The sequence below is a fragment of the Grus americana genome, unplaced genomic scaffold (assembly GCF_028858705.1).
Source record: "Grus americana isolate bGruAme1 unplaced genomic scaffold, bGruAme1.mat scaffold_179, whole genome shotgun sequence".
NCBI lineage: Eukaryota > Metazoa > Chordata > Aves > Gruiformes > Gruidae > Grus > Grus americana.
Genome location: NW_026561487.1, coordinates 7,501 through 16,637, shown reverse-complemented (window position 1 = coordinate 16,637; position 9,137 = coordinate 7,501). Strand labels below are relative to the sequence as shown.

The window sequence follows — 9,137 nt, the reverse complement described above, 5'->3', positions numbered from 1 at the left end:
ACAATGTGCATGTTGTTTGTTGTGGATGGATTCAGATCCTCGGCCCTCTGAAAGCTAAGTTGAGGGACTGGGGCCGGGGAGGGAGCGGGCCGAGGAGGGGGCAAGTTCGGGGGTCGCAGGGGAGATGTGTTGCGGTTAGCGTAGGGGCAAGAGCTGTCTGGCAGCGGTCCCCTAGGGTGGGCAAAGGGAGCGGGTTACTTGTCAACACAATACTAGGCTGTGTTGGGCAGGGCAGTTCCAGCCTGTGTCTGTGGTATGTTTGTTGTGTGTCTTGTCCTGTGTGTCTCAGCCCTTCCTCGCGTCTCAACGCCCTCTTTGCGCTCGAGGGGCACGGCATGCTTCTCGGGCGCCGTCCCTAGGCTCTCGGACGCCTGTATTCATCGGTGTAGCGCCAACGGGGCGCTTCTTTTGCTTGCCCTGCAAGCTTACGGCGTGGATCGTTCTTGCATCTCGGAAGGTTCCGGCGGGTCCTCTTTTTGCAGCCTAGTCCTAGGCCGCATCGGGAGCTCTGCTCTCCAGCCGTCCGTTCTCAGGGACTGAGGCTTCTTCTCTGCGTCGTTACATTCTTAGGTCTTGAAGAGAGGCTTCTTGCCGCATCCCTCGCCCTGGTTTTGACCGTAGCTTCTTACAACTGGCTATCACGGTCCATTCTTTTCTGGGGTTGCCATAGAGCTTCTGCGCCCGGGCGTCACGCCCTGTAGGTCATCTTGTTGGGCAGCCTCTCCGGTCCGGGAGTCGTTCCTCTCGCTGAGAGTTTTCTCTCACTTGTGATTTGTGGCGTTTGTAGCATTCTGTGTAGCGTTGATCCCCGTGCGTGTGTGTCTTGGGCGTGGAGCTGCTCTGCCCGGGGCTGTCGAGTCCAGGGTTAGGCGGAATAGCAAGAAGAGGGTCCAGTTAGTGTGTCAGTATGGCCAGCCTGGAATTGTTTGGCTCTCGCTCGGCATCTGGCTGACTTGTTTAATTATCTTGGTGGTTTTTTTTTTCCAGATGCAGAGAGAGAGGAAGCGCACCAAAGAGCAGCACAGGAGGGGAGCAGAGCGCCGTAAGGAGGTGGGTCGGCCAGTGGAGTCGGAGGGAAGATGTGGCTGGTGCCTATATGACTCCATTCAGATTTGTGTGTGGCTTTTATTTTGAAGGTGCAAAGGTGGATATGGACCCCGTAGGACACAGACACGGGAGGTGACTCGGGCCAGGTGAGCGGCGACTAGCGGGCTGAAGTACAGCAGTTATTTTTCTGGTGTTGCATTGCTGTTTAAGATACAGGGATCCTTTGTTTGTGTTTTCTAGGTGGGGCGCAAGGACGGCAGCCCAAAACGACGGAGGCCAGGTGAGCAAGCGGCTGAGGTCAAGGAGGGGGAGGTAGGAATCGGTGCGGGCAAGTCGCAGTTTTGGGCAGTGTCTGAGCACGTGCCTCTCGCTTGATTTTTGGCAGGTGCCGCAGGGAGCCTCGGAGGGGCGAAGCCGCGTGCCGACGAGCGTTCCGAGAAGGTGAGGCGCTTGTCAGTGTCTAATAGCAAAGCAGTATAAGGCAACTTGTTTGAGCATTTTCCTCTGGTTTTGCAGGCGCTGCGTGGCCACCTTTTGGACCGGATGTCCGTTTGAGGTGAGCTGGAGGAACGTCGAGGGCGGTTGTGGGAGCGGTGACTTCTGACAAACGTAGGAGTAATTTTGTGTCTCTTGGCGTCTTAGGTGCCACGAGGGATGACGGCTGCAGGGGTCAGTCTCTGGACCGAGCAGGTGAGCGGAAAGACACGGTGCTTCTGAGGAGAGGGGGGCGTTGTGGGCAAGGTTGGTGTTGACCGGTGCGATGCTGACTGACAACAATGTTTTGTTTGTTTTGGTGATGTGTTTACTCTAGGTGAAGAGGGTCCAGACGACTGCCGGAAGATCCCAGTTAGCCGATGCACAATGTGCATGTTGTTTGTTGTGGATGGATTCAGATCCCCGGCCCTCTGAAAGCTAAGTTGAGGGACCGGGGCCGGGGAGGGAGCGGGCCGAGGAGGGGGCAAGTTCGGGGGTCGCAGGGGAGATGTGTTGCGGTTAGCGTAGGGGCAAGAGCTGTCTGGCAGCGGTCCCCTAGGGTGGGCAAAGGGAGCGGGTTACTTGTCAACACAATACTAGGCTGTGTTGGGCAGGGCAGTTCCAGCCTGTGTCTGTGGTATGTTTGTTGTGTGTCTTGTCCTGTGTGTCTCAGCCCTTCCTCGCGTCTCAACGCCCTCTTTGCGCTCGAGGGGCACGGCATGCTTCTCGGGCGCCGTCACTAGGCTCTCGAACGCCGGTACTCGTCAGCGTACCGCCAATCGGGCGCTTCTTTTCTCGCATAGCGAGCTTATGGCGTGGATCATTCTTGCGTGTCGGAAGTTTCTGGAGGGTCCTGTATTTGCAGCGCTATACCAGGCTGCGTCCGGAGCTCTGCTCTCCAGCAATCCATTTTCAGGGACCGGGTCTTCCTCCCTGCATCCTTACCTCCTTAGGTCTTGAAGACGGGCTTCTTGCTGCCCCCATCATCTCGGTTTTGACAGTAACTTCTTATAACGGGCCATTTACGGTCAATTCTCTTCTGGGGTTGCCATAGAGCTTCCTCACCCGGGCATCGTGCCCTATAGGTCGTCTTGTTCGGTAGCCTCTCCCGTCCGGGAGTCGTTCCTCTCGCTGAGAGTTTTCTCTCACTTGTGATTCGCGTTGTTTGTAGCGTTCTGTGTAGCGTCTGTCTCTGTGTGTGGTGTGTGTGTGTGCGTGGAGCTGCTCTGCCCAGGGCTGTCGAGTCGGGGATAGGCGGAATAGCAATAGGAGCGTACGGTTAGCGTGCCGATACGGCCCGTCCGGAATTGTTTGGCTCTCACTCGGCATCTGGGTGACTTGTTTGATAACTCGGTGTGATTTTTCCAGATGCGGACTGGCTAGATGCCCACCGACGAGCGGCAGAGGAGGAGAGCAGAGCGCCGTAAGAAGGTAGGTCCGGACAAGTTTGGGAGTTGCAGGGGATGGCTTTTAAAGTTAGCGTACGGGAGAGGGCTGTGCGGGAGCGGTCGCCTTTGGGTAGGCAAAGGGCGCGGGTTACTCGTCGGCGCCGGGCAGGGCGATTTCAGCCCGCGTGCGGTTGTGTCATGCAGGTTGCGTTGTCTGTCTTATGCTGTACGCCGCAACTCCCTCAGGTCTCGATGCCTCCGCTGCTTTTTGTGATCACCAGGTACCTTATTAGATCTCATGAGTCTTGAATATCTGTGCTCATTGGTATTGAGCTCATCAAGCCAGTTTCTCTCTTGTAGTTATAGCTTAAAGCATAGCTCTGTTTGGCGTGTATTGTGTCGTAGATGTTTCTGAGCGGACGTCTATTGCGGCGCCCAGCCGGGCGCTGCCAGCAGCTCCTCCGAGCGTTACGTTTGCCCTGAGTTCTTTTCTCAGGTTTCATTCCCCACGTTTTTAAAGGCCTTAGATCTTAAAACCCGGCCTCTGATGCATCTGTCATTTCAGTTTTGACAGCCTCTTTCTCTCGCCGGCCAAGGCCGTCGCCTCTTTCCCGGGGCCGCTATAAAGCACCCGCAACGTTGCGGTGCCATAGGGCTTCCTCGCCAGTCTTACCTTCGCCACGGTAGCCGTTCTTGCTCGCGGCCTTCTCGTGTCTCACGGTCGCATTTGCGGAGTCTGTGCGCCGTGTCGGGGTCGGAGCCGCTCCCCCCAGGGGTGTAGCAATGTTAAAGACAGGGGTAGCATAGCTTTGTGGTGTGGCGGTAAAACATTGGCGTGACCGGATTCTTTTGGTGAAGACGCTACAGTCCATCTCTGGGCAAGTATCTGTAGACAGCTGTCACAGTTTCATTGCATTGGCGGGGGTCAGAAGCTGTACTCTGGCCTTCTGGGAGCAGCAGTTTGTGCGGTAGTTGAGTGGGTTCAATCTCACATGTGCCTTAGTTGGTATATTTGGGGTTCGGTGTATCTCTTCTCTGTTTGTTTTAGCTCTAGTTAGAAGGCTTATGCAGAAAAGATGATAGACCTTTCGGTCTCGTCAAGCTATCGGTCAGCGGCCACCGCCTTACTTTGCACAGTTTGTTTGGGTTTGTCAGAGGCCGAGCGACAAGCCGCGCGTCACAGGCCCCCGGAAGAGGCGAGAGGAGCGCCGGACAAAGGTGGGCCGGCGTCCGACGTCAGCGGATCGGCGTGTCGGCGACTCCGCCTAGTTCACGCTTTTCCGGTTGTATTTTCTAGGCGCGAATCGATGCGCAAACGGGATATCCGCACCGGAGCGAACTTAAGCGAGGCGAGCGATGACCGGTGCGCTGACGTAGCAGTTTTCTGAGGTGTCGTATTATAGACGTAGCTAAAATCACATCCCGTCTTTTGAGTTTTGCAGGTGGCGGTCAGGCCTCGGCACGGCAGGCCGAAGAATCCGACTCCGAGCGGCCGAGGAAAAGGGACGGGCGAGAGGAAGGCGTTTCCAAGGAGGGCTTCGTCGCAGCGGAGGTCGACGCCGGGCGGCACGTCGGCGACCGGCGACGCTCTGTCTCGTGAGGGATGAAGCGGAACCCGGCGGATGGGGGAGCGTCCCGGTTAGATGACCTTTTCCCCATGAGAAGGGAATCTGGATTCTGCCCTCTGAAAGGTAATTTAAGGGGCAAAAATGGTGGTTGGGGGCAGGGCCAGCAGGGGGTTAATGTCAGGGTAGCAGAGGGCTATTTAGTCTGCCTCGAGTCTAGGGACAGATAGGGGTCCCGGGTGCATCGTGCCGGATGTAAACATTCTGGCCTCTCTCAGCGTTGCAGCGTCATTTCTGTGATCTGTGCTTTTTGATGCGTACGGCGCCTTACGGCAGGTCTCTAGGTTCTGCCGCACGCGCTCGGCGAGCATCCGCGGGGTCCGCGACGTCTCGTCGCTTCGGAATACGGCCTGTCGAGCGTTTCTCGTCTCGCGATCGGAGCTTAAAGCGCACCTCGCATCGCAGATGTTTCTGCGAGGTGGCCTTTGCGGAGGTGGTCTGTGCCGGACTCACAGTCATGCTCTAGAAACTTCCGCCTCAATTGAAGTTTGATACCATCTTTCATCCCTGTATGCTGTGGGATGCCGGACTAGTCTAGTCTTGTTGGTGCCGAATACAGGGCCATTTTGACCCAGCAGAAGGGGCCCGGGGGAGTCCAGCTTGGGCGAGAGCAGGCATTGAGCAACTTGCTTATCTTGCACTGATAAGCACCGGACCTGAACAGGGGCAGGAGATGAGCAATTTGTTCATCTTAACAAGATGCGGTGTCTGACAGGTCTACTCCTTAATCAACAAAGTGACGCCTGGGGCGAGGGGGAGCGTCCTTCGCAGCTCGACCTTACTTTGGTAAAACTAAACAGACCACCGCTCCTCTGTACTGAACACGTTTGTTCTCCGCCACTTCCCCCCCCCAGCCCCGACCAATCGCACAACCAGCCTTGTTAAGGGCCAGTCGGCACACAATACCTGACTTAGTCCCACCTTGCCAAAAGTATAAATCTGGCATTCAGAATCCTCTTTTTTGAGGACGAGAACTCCAACTATCCGGACGGGTCGACGGGCCTGGACCTCTCTCTCTCCTCCCCAAGCAGGGACGCCTCTTTGGTAAGACTTGCGCCTCCGATTATGTCGGATGTTACTCTGGGAAAACTATCATTAACAAAAGCGCTGAACTATTAACTTGAGCTCAAAATTGTTGCAGTAAGTGCATTTATCAATGGCAGTTCCAAACTTTTTATATCTGTTGCCTCAAACTACCTATTTTTGTTTTCAACTTTGTGAAACTGTTTCAGTGAAAGTCCTTAGTGGGGCTCTGACAGGCAAACGTCGACTCTGATATGTGGCTACACACATAATCCTTTAGATGTAAACCGTTGACCAAGTCTGGGACTAAGACTGGACCTAGCCGCACCTAGGCTCCTCTCTGCGAAGGAGTTTAGAAAGCAAGGGGGTCCTTTCTGAACCTCGTGACTCAACGGGAGGGCCTCCCTCAGCCACACATCAGACTCGTACCCTTTCACGCGACATATGCTTAGAGGCTTGTGTCTTACAGCCTAGCTTCTCTCACACACCCGTTGTTCTGGTGTTGTTGTGTTGCCTTGCCGCAATTTGTGTTGGTTTTGACCGCCATCTGAGACGTCTTGTTTTGTAGCGCTTTGCGTTGTATTGCCTTGCGCAGCCCTGTCTTTGGCCGGATATCGCATTGTGCTACTCTGTATTCGTATTGCCTGCCAACGGGGACCGCCTCGCGTTACGTGGGCCCGCGCCCCGCCTCGCGCCGCTCTGCCTCGCGTTACGTGGGCCCGCGCCCTGCCTCGCCTTGCGCCGCTGTGCCTTGCCGCTGCCTGCCAATGGAGACTCTCTTGTGTTCTGTGACCCGGTCCTCTGTGTTGCATTGCATGGCTCTGTCTTTGTACTGCCTGCCAATGGAGACTCTGTTGTGTTCTGTGACCCGGTCCTCTGTGTTGCGTTGCGCGGCTCTGTATTGCGTTGCCTGGCCCTGTATTTGTATTGCCTGCCATTTGAGACTGTCCAGTGTTACATAGCATTGTGTTAAGGCATGCTTTATATTTGGTTGTACATTGCATCGCAGTGCTTGGTGTTGCCTGGTGTTCGGTATGGCTCTTGTTGCATTTGGGTGGTTGGGCATTGCAGAGCCGGCATAGAGAGCGGCCCCAGCCCAGGATGGTAATCTGTCAGTACAGTCGGTTGGGGCGGAGGTCGTACGGGCCGTTTTGCGAGGCAGAGGGTAGTTGTCGGCCGGCCGGCCCTAGAGCTCCTCCGTTGCGGTTTTCAGGTGCCACGGCACGATTTGGATTCCCGCACGACACCCTCGAGTGAGGTTTTTGTGGAGTATCCAAGTAACAGCGAAGGAGCGGTGCAGTTAGCAAGGCATATTCCCCGGTCCCTGCCTATGAGCGCTAACTCTACAGAGTCAGGCGCAGCGGCGATGGTGTCTTAAGGGACAGGGTGAGGCCGTTCCACAGATGGGACAAGAATCGGGGCCGTGGCTCGTTGTGGCGGGCGGGTGGCAGAACGGCTGTGCCTTTGGGTGAGGGGTGGAGCGTGAGGTTGTGGCGCTGCCTATTTTTGTGTGTGTTGGGCTGTCTGTGTGTGTTATGTAATTTTTTTTTTCCAGGTAGAGCAAGCTAGTGTGCTGTTTGAAATTAGAATAAAAAAAAATCCCAGCTGGGGGATTTTTTTTTTCCTCCCCCGGCTGGGTTTTTTTTTCCCCCGGTCCCGGCCGCTCCGCGAGGCGACGTTCGTCGCCAAAGTTCGGACGGCGGCGCGGTTCGGGCCGGGGTTTTTGCCAGGCAGGGCCAGAGATGAAATTTTGATGGTGTCTCCCGGGAACGGCGTTCCCGGGGAGCGCCGGAAGGAGCGGGCAATGTCTGGTTGCGGTGGAATGGACGGGTGTTTGGGTGAGGGGTGGGGTGTGAGGTGGTGGTGCCTAATTTTGGGGGGTGGGGGGGGTGTATTTCTTTCCAGGTTGAGCAAGCTAGTGTGCTGTTTGAAATTAGAATAAAAAAAAACCCCAGCTGGGGGATTTTTTTTTTCCTCCCCCGGCTGGGTTTTTTTTTCCCCCGGTCCCGGCCGCTCCGCGAGGCGACGTTCGTCGCCAAAGTTCGGACGGCGGCGCGGTTCGGGCCGGGGTTTTTGCCAGGCAGGGCCAGAGATGAAATTTTGATGGTGTCTCCCGGGAACGGCGTTCCCGGGGAGCGCCGGAAGGAGCGGGCAATGTCTGGTTGCGGTGGAATGGACGGGTGTTTGGGTGAGGGGTGGGGTGTGAGGTGGTGGTGCCTAATATTGGGGGGTGGGGGGGGGTGTATTTCTTTCCAGGTTGAGCAAGCTAGTGTGCTGTTTGAAATTAGAATAAAAAAAAAACCCCAGCTGGGGGATTTTTTTTTTTCCTCCCCCGGCTGGGTTTTTTTTTTCCCCCGGTCCCGGCCGCTCCGCGAGGCGACGTTCGTCGCCAAAGTTCGGACGGCGGCGCGGTTCGGGCCGGGGTTTTTGCCAGGCAGGGCGAGAGATGAAATTTTGATGGTGTCTCCCGGGAACGGCGTTCCCGGGGAGCGCCGGAAGGAGCGGGCAATGTCTGGTTGCGGTGGAATGGACGGGTGTTTGGGTGAGGGGTGGGGTGTGAGGTGGTGGTGCCTAATTTTGGGGGGTGGGGGGGGTGTATTTCTTTCCAGGTTGAGCAAGCTAGTGTGCTGTTTGAAATTAGAATAAAAAAAAACCCCAGCTGGGGGATTTTTTTTTTCCTCCCCCGGCTGGGTTTTTTTTTTCCCCCGGTCCCGGCCGCTCCGCGAGGCGATGTTCGTCGCCAAAGTTCGGACGGCGGCGCGGTTCGGGCCGGGGTTTTTGCCAGGCAGGGCCAGAGATGAAATTTTGATGGTGTCTCCCGGGAACGGCGTTCCCGGGGAGCGCCGGAAGGAGCGGGCAATGTCTGGTTGCGGTGGAATGGACGGGTGTTTGGGTGAGGGGTGGGGTGTGAGGTGGTGGTGCCTAATTTTGGGGGGTGGGGGGGGGTGTATTTCTTTCCAGGTTGAGCAAGCTAGTGTGCTGTTTGAAATTAGAATAAAAAAAAAATCCCAGCTGGGGGATTTTTTTTTTTCCTCCCCCGGCTGGGTTTTTTTTTCCCCCGGTCCCGGCCGCTCCGCGAGGCGACGTTCGTCGCCAAAGTTCGGACGGCGGCGCGGTTCGGGCCGGGGTTTTTGCCAGGCAGGGCCAGAGATGAAATTTTGATGGTGTCTCCCGGGAACGGCGTTCCCGGGGAGCGCCGGAAGGAGCGGGCAATGTCTGGTTGCGGTGGAATGGACGGGTGTTTGGGTGAGGGGTGGGGTGTGAGGTGGTGGTGCCTAATTTTGGGGGGGTGGGGGGGGGTGTATTTCTTTCCAGGTTGAGCAAGCTAGTGTGCTGTTTGAAATTAGAATAAAAAAAAAATCCCAGCTGGGGGATTTTTTTTTTCCTCCCCCGGCTGGGTTTTTTTTTCCCCCGGTCCCGGCCGCTCCGCGAGGCGACGTTCGTCGCCAAAGTTCGGACGGCGGCGCGGTTCGGGCCGGGGTTTTTGCCAGGCAGGGCCAGAGATGAAATTTTGATGGTGTCTCCCGGGAACGGCGTTCCCGAGGAGCGGTCCTCTGGAGTTTTGTATTTGCCTGTGATT

The 9,137-nt window shown here is 56.3% G+C and overlaps 1 long non-coding RNA gene across 1 annotated transcript in view; it reads left to right on the top strand.

Moving 5' to 3' along the window:
- The first annotated feature begins 2,742 nt into the window (after positions 1 to 2,742).
- The window catches only part of LOC129200476 (uncharacterized), a 6,898-nt gene continuing 503 nt past the window's right edge, over positions 2,743 to 9,137 (top strand). Inside the window, exons 1-2 of the long non-coding RNA XR_008574928.1 lie at positions 2,743 to 2,952; positions 4,352 to 4,600. This is a non-coding gene — a long non-coding RNA (uncharacterized LOC129200476). The remainder of the gene's footprint in view (positions 2,953 to 4,351; positions 4,601 to 9,137) is intronic.